This window comes from Eptatretus burgeri, chromosome 1, assembly GCF_056783735.1.
Source record: "Eptatretus burgeri isolate ZD-2024b chromosome 1, Ebu_testis_v1, whole genome shotgun sequence".
Classification (NCBI taxonomy): Eukaryota; Metazoa; Chordata; class Myxini; order Myxiniformes; family Myxinidae; genus Eptatretus; species Eptatretus burgeri.
The window spans coordinates 163,552,331-163,561,688 of NC_140961.1; the positions used below are offsets into that span (position 1 = coordinate 163,552,331).

Sequence of the window (9,358 nt, forward strand, 5' to 3'; positions counted from 1 at the left end):
GCAGTTCTCGCAGCTTGCAAACTGTTGCCTTGATCCTGGCGCACATGGAAATGAACAGGGGGGGCAAAGCAAAAATTGAACGGGGCTGGTGAACGTGGGCAGTGGGCATGGCATGGCAAAGGTGGCAGGCAAACACAGCCCGCAGAAGAAGGCCGCTGCAGGCAAACACAGCCGGCAGATGAACTGGCCGGCACAGGCCTTGAAGTACCACCGCTGCAGATGAAGTGGCCGGCACAGGCCTTGAAGCAAAACACGGCCAGCCGATGGCACAGGCCTTGCAGCAAAACAACAGCTGCCGATGAAGTTGGCCGGCCTCCGCCTCGAAGAAAAACACGGCCAGCCGATGGAGTTGGCTAGCCTTTGCCGTTCAGTGGAGGTTGGTGGAGGGAGTGCGGTGGTGCTGGCCACTTGGAAGGCGGGCTCGGACCTACCTACCCGTCTCCCTCCCAACCTATCGCCTTTGCCTGTCACTGTACATACCCACTCCCTTAATTTGTCAAACCCCAATTTAGCCCCAACTTATTTTTTTGTTGTTTTTATTTTTACTCCCCCACTATAAATCGTCCCCTAACCCCCTTTATCGTCCTTGTTCGGCTAACCTATTCTGTCACCTAGCCTACTCCCAACCCCTACGTTCCCTTCCCGGAGGGGAATAAGGGAGAGCTAACGTCCTGCGTCGAGGCCCAACGAAGCCTCAGAATGGCCTCCCCAGAGTTCGGCGATCTTTAACCAAAGTGGGTCCAGCGGCCCACAACGACAGCGAGGGGATGGATGGTGCGGAGGGGTACATCTCCTAATCTACCCTAACCATTTAACTGTTAAACTACCCCGGGGCTTTCAACAAGCGCCTCTCGCTTAAACTATTGGTTCTAACAACCCAGATTCCCGTCGCCTGTGTTGGTGTCCTCACAATTTCGGGCCTCGCCCCCCAATTTTCTCTCCGTGCCCTCACACGGTCTCCTGGCTGGGACACGTGGCTCCCTTTGGCAGGCACGACCCTCTGCCGATTCTCCCGCTATGGCACCCCCGGGCACTACACTGCCTCCGAGCCTACCAGCTCCCTAACACTGGGGAGTGCCCCCCATGGCACCTCCCCTGAAACGCACACGTGGCAGGCCGGCCTCCCGGGCCCCTTTCCGAGGGTCACCCGTGCCCACAACACTGCCCACGCGGCTAATGGCGCCCCGGGCCCCCGCACCAAGCAGGCGCACCCGTGCCCACTACTCTATCCCGGCCCCCCATGGGCCCATGGCCTACCGCGGCCGACTAGCCTGGTGCCCGGGGTACCCACTCAGCGATACTCACCTTTCGCAGCCACGCTCCCAAGCCCGTCAACAGGGCTCCTGCACCCCTCCAAATGGGTCTCGAGCCTACTTTCCCACCAACAGCAAAACGACCTCCATTTTTCAATTTAACTAACCCCCTAACTCACTTTACACTGACCCCGGGGTCCCTCGGGCGGGAGTCACTCCTCCCCCCAATCACTCATCGCACCATGCATTCCCCATTCGCTCCATACACACAGACCCGCTGGCCTCACTCACTCATCATGTACTCGCCTCACAACTCTCAACACACACACCGCTGAACTCTGCCATCCTTCTAACTGCATCCCCTAACTAACTCGTGCTCCCACGTCGTCCCTTAAACTACAGCACGTTCCTTTTAACACTACGTAGCTAAACTACGTCCCCTCTACACATTCACAAGTCTGTCACTGTCTCCAAATAAATCATTTTATTTCCCAACCTAAATCTGGCTACAATCCCTCTAACTAATCCATTCCACGGACTCCATGAGGACTTACCCCTGCCCCATGGAGTCGGTCTAACTAAGCTAACCCTTCCCCCTAACTAGTTTCCATCCTGTGCCCAGGCCAAGGGGGTCTTTCACCCCTTGCCCAGGAATCCTATGTACCCGAAAGTGAGGCTTGTTCTTTTTTTATTATTTTTTTTTTTCTTTACATGCGCAGCGCCAGCGCGGCAACTCAGAGCTCGCGCACTTTGCACCTGCCCGTGACGTCATGCAGCTGCACGTGTTCCTCGTCCCTCCTTGGACGGGACCATCCGGCAGAGATACCTCTCCTGCCGGATTCCAACCCCACGTGCAGCCATGACGTCACCGTGCGCATAAAAAAAACACAAGCCCCACGTCTCGAGGGGTTTCCCACGCGAACACATGTGCTCTGCCCGTTGGAGCTGAACACACACGATCGCGTGGAGAACCCGTCCGGTCCAAATCCATTTACCTGCCTAAACTTTGTCCGTCCGCGGGATCGGCAAATCCACCGCGTGCGTTTCCGGACCGGGACTTCACTCTCGCAAGCGAGCACGTGGTGGTCTCGTGCGTTGCACAGCACGAACCGCGTGCTCACTGCTGGGTGAACCCGGCACGGTCCTCGAAACAACCACAGCCGCTACTCGGCTTTCTCTCCTCTGTCGCCGTCTCCGTCTCCATTCCACACACGCATACCTGCGTGTTACGACGCACACAGTCCACACCATTAAACTCACACCGGGAGACGCGGCTGCGTGCTCCCGCATGCCAACCGACATCTCCCTCTCATACCGCTCTCTCACACACACGGTCTCCCTGGCACACAGCGACCTTGCACACGGCCGTTCACTCACGCACGGTGCCTCACCACTCACACAAACCATACGACTTACACACGCGGGGGCACTCACCCGCGGTGCCTCATCCACACTCCGTGCCTCACTCACACACGCGGGGGAACTCACGCGCGGTGCCTCACTCATACACACGGCGACACTCACACACGCGGTCCCTTCCACACACGGTGCCTCACCCACACACGCGGGGGCACTAACCCGCGGTGCCTCACTCACACTCCGTGCCTCATCCACACACGGTATGCTGGGAAGCACGTACTCTGGCTCCATCGCCACCACACCACTCACACACGGGGTCGCTTCCACACACGGGGACGCACTCACACCTTGCACCACACACACAGGGACAACCACACTGGGGATTTGTGTCCCCACAAGGGTCTCCGGGGCCTCTATACCCCCCAAGCTCGCCGTGCACCCGTCCACAGCACTCGTCCCCTCAACCTCGCAAAGCACGACCGAACTCACCTGGTCGTGACTCACCTCAAGGGGGCATACTCCCTCCCCTCGTTCCTGGAGGAGGCCATCCAGGTGCTCGCACTGGGTCTCTACCCAGTCCGCCAGCTCACCCCCATTATCCTCCACTACCTCTGTGTGTGTGTGTGCGTCACTTACCCCGTCTTCCTCGTGTAGTCTTCCCTCTATCGTTCCCATCTCCCGTGTCTCTGCCAACTCTTCACCCTTTACCTCTCTTGTCTCAACTAATATTATTTCCTTTGTCGTCACCTCGTGTCTCGTCTCACACGTTTTGGTCTCCCCCATTTAATTTTTTCCCTTTCGGTCATCGTCACGACCCTCGGCCAACACGTGCCCCGAATTATTTTTTCACCCGCCTCCACCGCGGGCCTGTCAGCCGTTGCACCCCCACCCAGCTCGTTCGTTCCTACACGTGGAGTCGCCATTTTAAGCTCCCTGCTAACGGCCTTCATGCCCGCCTGCAGGCATCGGCCCATGTTCTGCGTCTCACCCCGCAGCTCTTTCATTTCTTCTTTCATGTTTGTTTCCATTCCGTTCATTTTTGTATCCATCTTTTCGTTTATTTGTTGTGTATTCGCATCCATCGTCGTTTTCACTTCATTCATTTGCTTGTTCATGTCTTTCATTTCGTTTTTTATTTCATTTGTCATTGCCGCCAGCATGGCGCATAGCTGGGCCACGTCGGGTGCGCTTGAGTGAACCGTTTCGGCAGGGGTTGGGGAAGGGTCTTGGTGGAGAGGGGGGGGGGAGGTGTCATACACCGCGGCCGCTGCCGCACCCACCTCGGGCCCTGGGTTCAGTTGGGCGAGTCCGTGTTCCTGCACAATCAACATTTCCTGCTCGGGGATTCCATCCTGGACCATGGACTCTACATTATTACACATATACATTTCTAATACCCCCGGCTCCCGCTCGCCTTGAGACGCCATCTTGCTTCTCGTGAAGGGTTAATTTCGCTCGCTCGTAATTTGGAGGGAATCGGGGGTCGCTTCTCTCACCCCTGGACCGATTCCCGTGAATTTAGCCGGAGACAGGAGAGCCCGTTTTCCTGTTCTCCGATACCAGTGCCGCGAGGAGGGGGATGGATTTGTATCCCACTCCTGACACCAGTGTTGCGGTTTTCGCGCCCGCCGGCGTGCGACGGCCACGTAACTCGAATCGCGGCACGTCGCCCACCGGACGGACAATCCAGTCATGACCCTCTCGGACTAACGCCGGGAACCAGTCACGGGTGGACCTTTCGGTCTCACCGCGATCGAGCCAATCAGCCCCCGCGTGGGATAGGGTTGCTCGCCAAATTCGAACTACCTAAGTACCCACGCGGAGGGTAGACCGGGCGATCGCACCTCGCCGCAGGTCGACTTCGGACACGGGCCACTTAAGCGACCCGTTCCGTACTATCAGAATAACCGAGCGGTTTTATCGTCGACCTCGACGGTTCGATTAATTATCGGGCGTATTCAGCCCACTACCAACCCTTTACGTGAAGCAAGATGGGGATTCAATGGAGGAAAAGACGAAGCGAAGCGGGAGAACAGTTCAACAATAAAGCACATTTATTCGCGACGAACGGAAAGCACACAAATACAATTCCACCAAATGCACACAAAAAAAAAGAAACACAATTCCATTTACACAAAAAGCAAACATAAAAGTGAAAACACAGTGCAGAGCTAATACCGACTACCGAGCACACGGCAACACTTATACAATTCTACTTCACAGACGGCGCCGACAACACGTACCCAAAACCAAGGAAAAGAAATACCTCAAGAATGAGGCGGGCCTGAGGCCGAGACCGGGTCGGGCCTACCCGTCTGGTGATGAGACGCGGAGCGGCGATGGCGCCTCTCTCCGCGGGCCTCGTGGACAGTGCCTGGCAGGGGGTGGGAACGGGGCCCCCTTGGTCGCACTATCTCAGCGCGGGGGGAAACAGGAGGGGGTTGCTGATGCTCGGGGTATAGAGGATCTTTATTATCCCTGGTGTGCGTCTCCACCTCGGCCAGGTCGCGCTGCCGGCCTCCCTCGGGCGTGCAGCTCCTGGCACCGACGCGAACACCCCCTCGTCCGGCTCTCTTCAGCTTCTCCAGCCACTGCCGGCTTCGGGCTCCAGACTTCCACACTCTTCTCTCTCTTCTCCGACTCCTTCTCGTTCTCGTTCTCCTTCTCCTTCTCGTCCTGCTGACTCCTTCCCGTTCTCGTTTGCGACTCTCTTCTGACTGACGAACACCGTCCTTTTATCCCCCCGTAACTTCGCCTTTGACCCCCTCCCTTTGACCTTTCACCTCGCTCCCCATTGGCCCGAGAAAAAGTGGGCGTGAAGGCTTTTTGATCCACAAATTTGCATATATCGATCGCCCTGGGGCGGGGCCAGTCGCCCCTCGCTCACCGATTGGACGGCAAAAAGTGGGCGTGTGTCGTTTTTGATCCGTTTTTGAAGCACAAAATCCGTGATTTTGTACACGCGGTTCGACGCGCGCTCTGCACGAATCCAACACCGGTACCCACAGCGGGGCAAGAACGGTGGCGATGCTACGGTGGCGAGGTGTGACGGGAAGGTCGTGGCGGTTGTGGTGAAGCGGTGGTTGTGGTTGTAATCATGGCGGTTGGTCCAAAATAAAGATAGTAAAAGAAAAACGGCTATCCTGAAGAGTCGCAGCACGCATAAATGACATGTATTCCCACTAGACAACGGGTTTGGGCCTAACTACACATGCACTTACCGAGATACCTCACCTAAGGGACCTGAATGGTGGTTTGCGAATTTGGTAACCACAACAATATATATATATATATGTATATATGTATATATATGTATATATGTATGTATATATATATATATATGTATATATGTATGTATATATACATATATACAAATATACATATATACATATATACATATACATACATATATGTATATGTATGGATATGTATATGTATATATGTATATATATATATATATATATATATGTGTATATATACGTATGTATATGTATATGTATAAATATATATATATATATATATATATATATATATATATATATATATATATATATATATATATATATATATATATATATATATATATATATATATATATATATATATATATATATATATATATATATATATATATATATATATATATATATATATATATATATATATATATATATATATATATATATATATATATATATATATATATATATATATATATATGTATATATATATATATATATATATATATATATATATATATATATGTATATATATATATATATATATATATATATATATATATATATATATATATATATATATATATATATATATATATATATATATATATATATATATATATATATATGTATATATATATATATATATATATATATATATATATATGTATGTATATATATATATATGTATATATATATATATATATATATATATATATATATATATATATATATATATATATATATATATATATATATATATATATATATATGTATATATGTATATATATATATATATGTATATATGTATATATATATATATATATATATATATATATATATGTATATGTATGTATATATATATATGTATATATGTATATGTATGTATATATACATATATATATATATATATATATATATATATATATATATATATATATATATATATATATATATATGTATATATATATATATATATATATATATATATATATATATATATATATATATATATATATATATATATATATATATATATATATATATATATATATATATATATATATATATATATATATATATAGTCAAATTCGCAGAACCACCATTCCAGGTTCCCTTCGGTTGGAGATGGAGTCTCTGATCGTGGGGTATATGTGTGGTTGTGGGCCCAAACCCGTTGTTTAGAGGGATATTTAAATAAGGTCATCGTTCATGTCGGTGTTGCGAATTTTTCCAAGAGATGCCGTTTTTCTTTTACTATCTTTATTTTGGACCAGCCGCCATTACTACCACCACCAACCACGCCTCAACAGCCATCACACAACAACCACCAACCGCAACGCCGCTTCACAACAACACTTGGCCACGACGACCTTTACCGTCACAACTCGCCCTGCAACCATCGCATCACCGTCATTCCCACGCCCGCTTGTGGGCATCGATACTGGACTCGTGCAGGGCGCGCACCGAGCAGAGTGTGCAAAAGCGCGCCGTCTTCTCCGAAGAAAAACGGATCAAAACGACTTACCGGCCCACTTCTGTTCCGTCCTATCGGCGAGCGTGGGGCGATGCATGGCCCCGCCTCCAGGTGTGCGTTGGAGTAATATCGTTATATGCAAATTCATGGATCAAAAAGCATTCACGCCCACTTTTCCTCGGTCCAATGTGGGGAGCCGAAGATTAGAAGTGTGAAGGAGTTCTGGAGGTAAAGGGTCGAAGGCTGTGAAGGAGACGGGCCCACAGAGAGGGCATATAAGGGCCGCGCTCGCCAAACAGAGCAGTTCGGAGCCAGTGAAAAGAGTTGGGACGGAGTCAAGAGAGGAGACGGAGAGGAGCAGCTGGACGGAGCTGTGGAGGGGAGGTGGCGGCGGCGAAGGCGGTCGAGGGGGTGCTCGTGGTCGGAGTCGGGGGAGCTGCGGAGGTGAGCAGGGCCGGCGTGCGCGACCGAGGGTCGTGGTCAGGTGCCGGCCGTCGCGCGGACCCCGAGACAGGAGATATCCACCCCCCGAGCATCAACCGAACCCCCTCCTGTTTCCCCCCGCGCTGAGATAGTGCGAGGCTGGGGCCCCGCTCCCACCCCCTACCAGACACTGTCCGCGAGGCCCGCGGAGGTCGGGCGCCACCGCCGGTCCTGCGGCTCATCATCCAGACGGGTAGGCCCGACGCGGTCTCGGCCCCCCAGGCCCGCCTACCCCCTCATCCTTGAGGGTGGTCCTTTTCTTTTGCCTTTAGAGTATGTGTTGTCGGCGCCCGTCTGTGAAGCTAAAACTGTACCCGTGTTGCGCGCTGGTGCTCGGTAGTCGGTTGGGGATCTGCATTGTTGCATTTGCTTTTTGTGTAATATTGTGTTTCTTCTTCCTCTTTACATTTGCTTTTGGTGTAATTGTATATATGTGTGCTTTCCGTTCATCGTGAAATAAATGTGCTTTATGTTGAACTGTTTTCCCGCTTCGCTTCGTCTTTTCCTCCTGGCTGAATCTCCATCTTGCTTCACAAATAAAGGGTTGGTCGTGGGCTAAAACGCCCGATAATGTAATCGAACCCGTCGAGGCCGACGATAACACCGTCTTCGGTTATCCCGATAGGTGCGGAACGGAGTCTGCTTGAAGTGGCGTCCGTGTCCGAAGTCGACCTGCGGCGAGGTGCGCATCGCCCGGTCTACCCTCCGTGTGGGTACTTAGTGCAGGGTCGAATTTGGCGAGCAACCCCTTGTCTCACGCGGGGGCTGATTGGCCTGATCGCGGTGAGACCCGAAAGGTCCACCCGTGACTGGTTCCCGGCGTTAGTCCGAGAGGGTCACGACTGGATTGTCCGTCCGGTGGGCGGGACGTGCCGCGATTCGGATTACGTGGCCGTTACCGCACGCTGGCAGGCGCGAGCCGCAACACTGGTGTCAGGTCGTGCGATATAAATTCATCGCCGCTCCTCGCGGCACTGGTATCGGAGAACGGGAAAACGGGCTCTCCTGTCTCCAGCTAAATTCACGGGAATCGGTCCAGGGGTGAGAGGAAGCGACCCCGATTCCACTCCAAATCTGGCCGAGCGAGCTAAATTAACCCTTCTACGCAGAAATAAGATGGCTGTCTCAAGGCGCAGCGGGGGAGCCGGGGGTATTAGGGAAAATGTATATGTTGTTGCAATGGTCAGGATCCATGGTCCAGGATGAAATCCCCGTGCAGGAAATGTTGGTTGTAACAGGAAAACGGAATCTACGCCCAACTGAACCCAGAGCCCTCGAAATAGGTGCGGCAGCGGCCGTCGCGGTGGTATGACACCTCCCCCCTCTCTCCACCAAAACCTCCCGATTCTTGCCGAATCGAGCTCACCCAGCGCACCTGCGACATGGGCTCCAGCTATACCTCATGCTGGCGGCAATGAACAAGCAAATGGAAAGCGAATGCGCATGAAATTATAAACAAAATGAAAGGCATGAACGAAAAGATGGATGCGAATACACAGCAAATGAGACGGAATGAACAAGCAAATAGAAGGAAGAAACGAAAAGCT

At 50.8% G+C, this 9,358-nt stretch overlaps 1 protein-coding gene across 12 annotated transcripts in view; it reads left to right on the forward strand.

Annotated features, from left to right (window-relative positions):
* Window positions 1–9,358, forward strand: part of LOC147035910 (spermatid perinuclear RNA-binding protein-like) — a 227,207-nt gene that overhangs the window by 162,074 nt on the left and 55,775 nt on the right. The gene's annotated exons all lie outside the window — the stretch shown is intronic.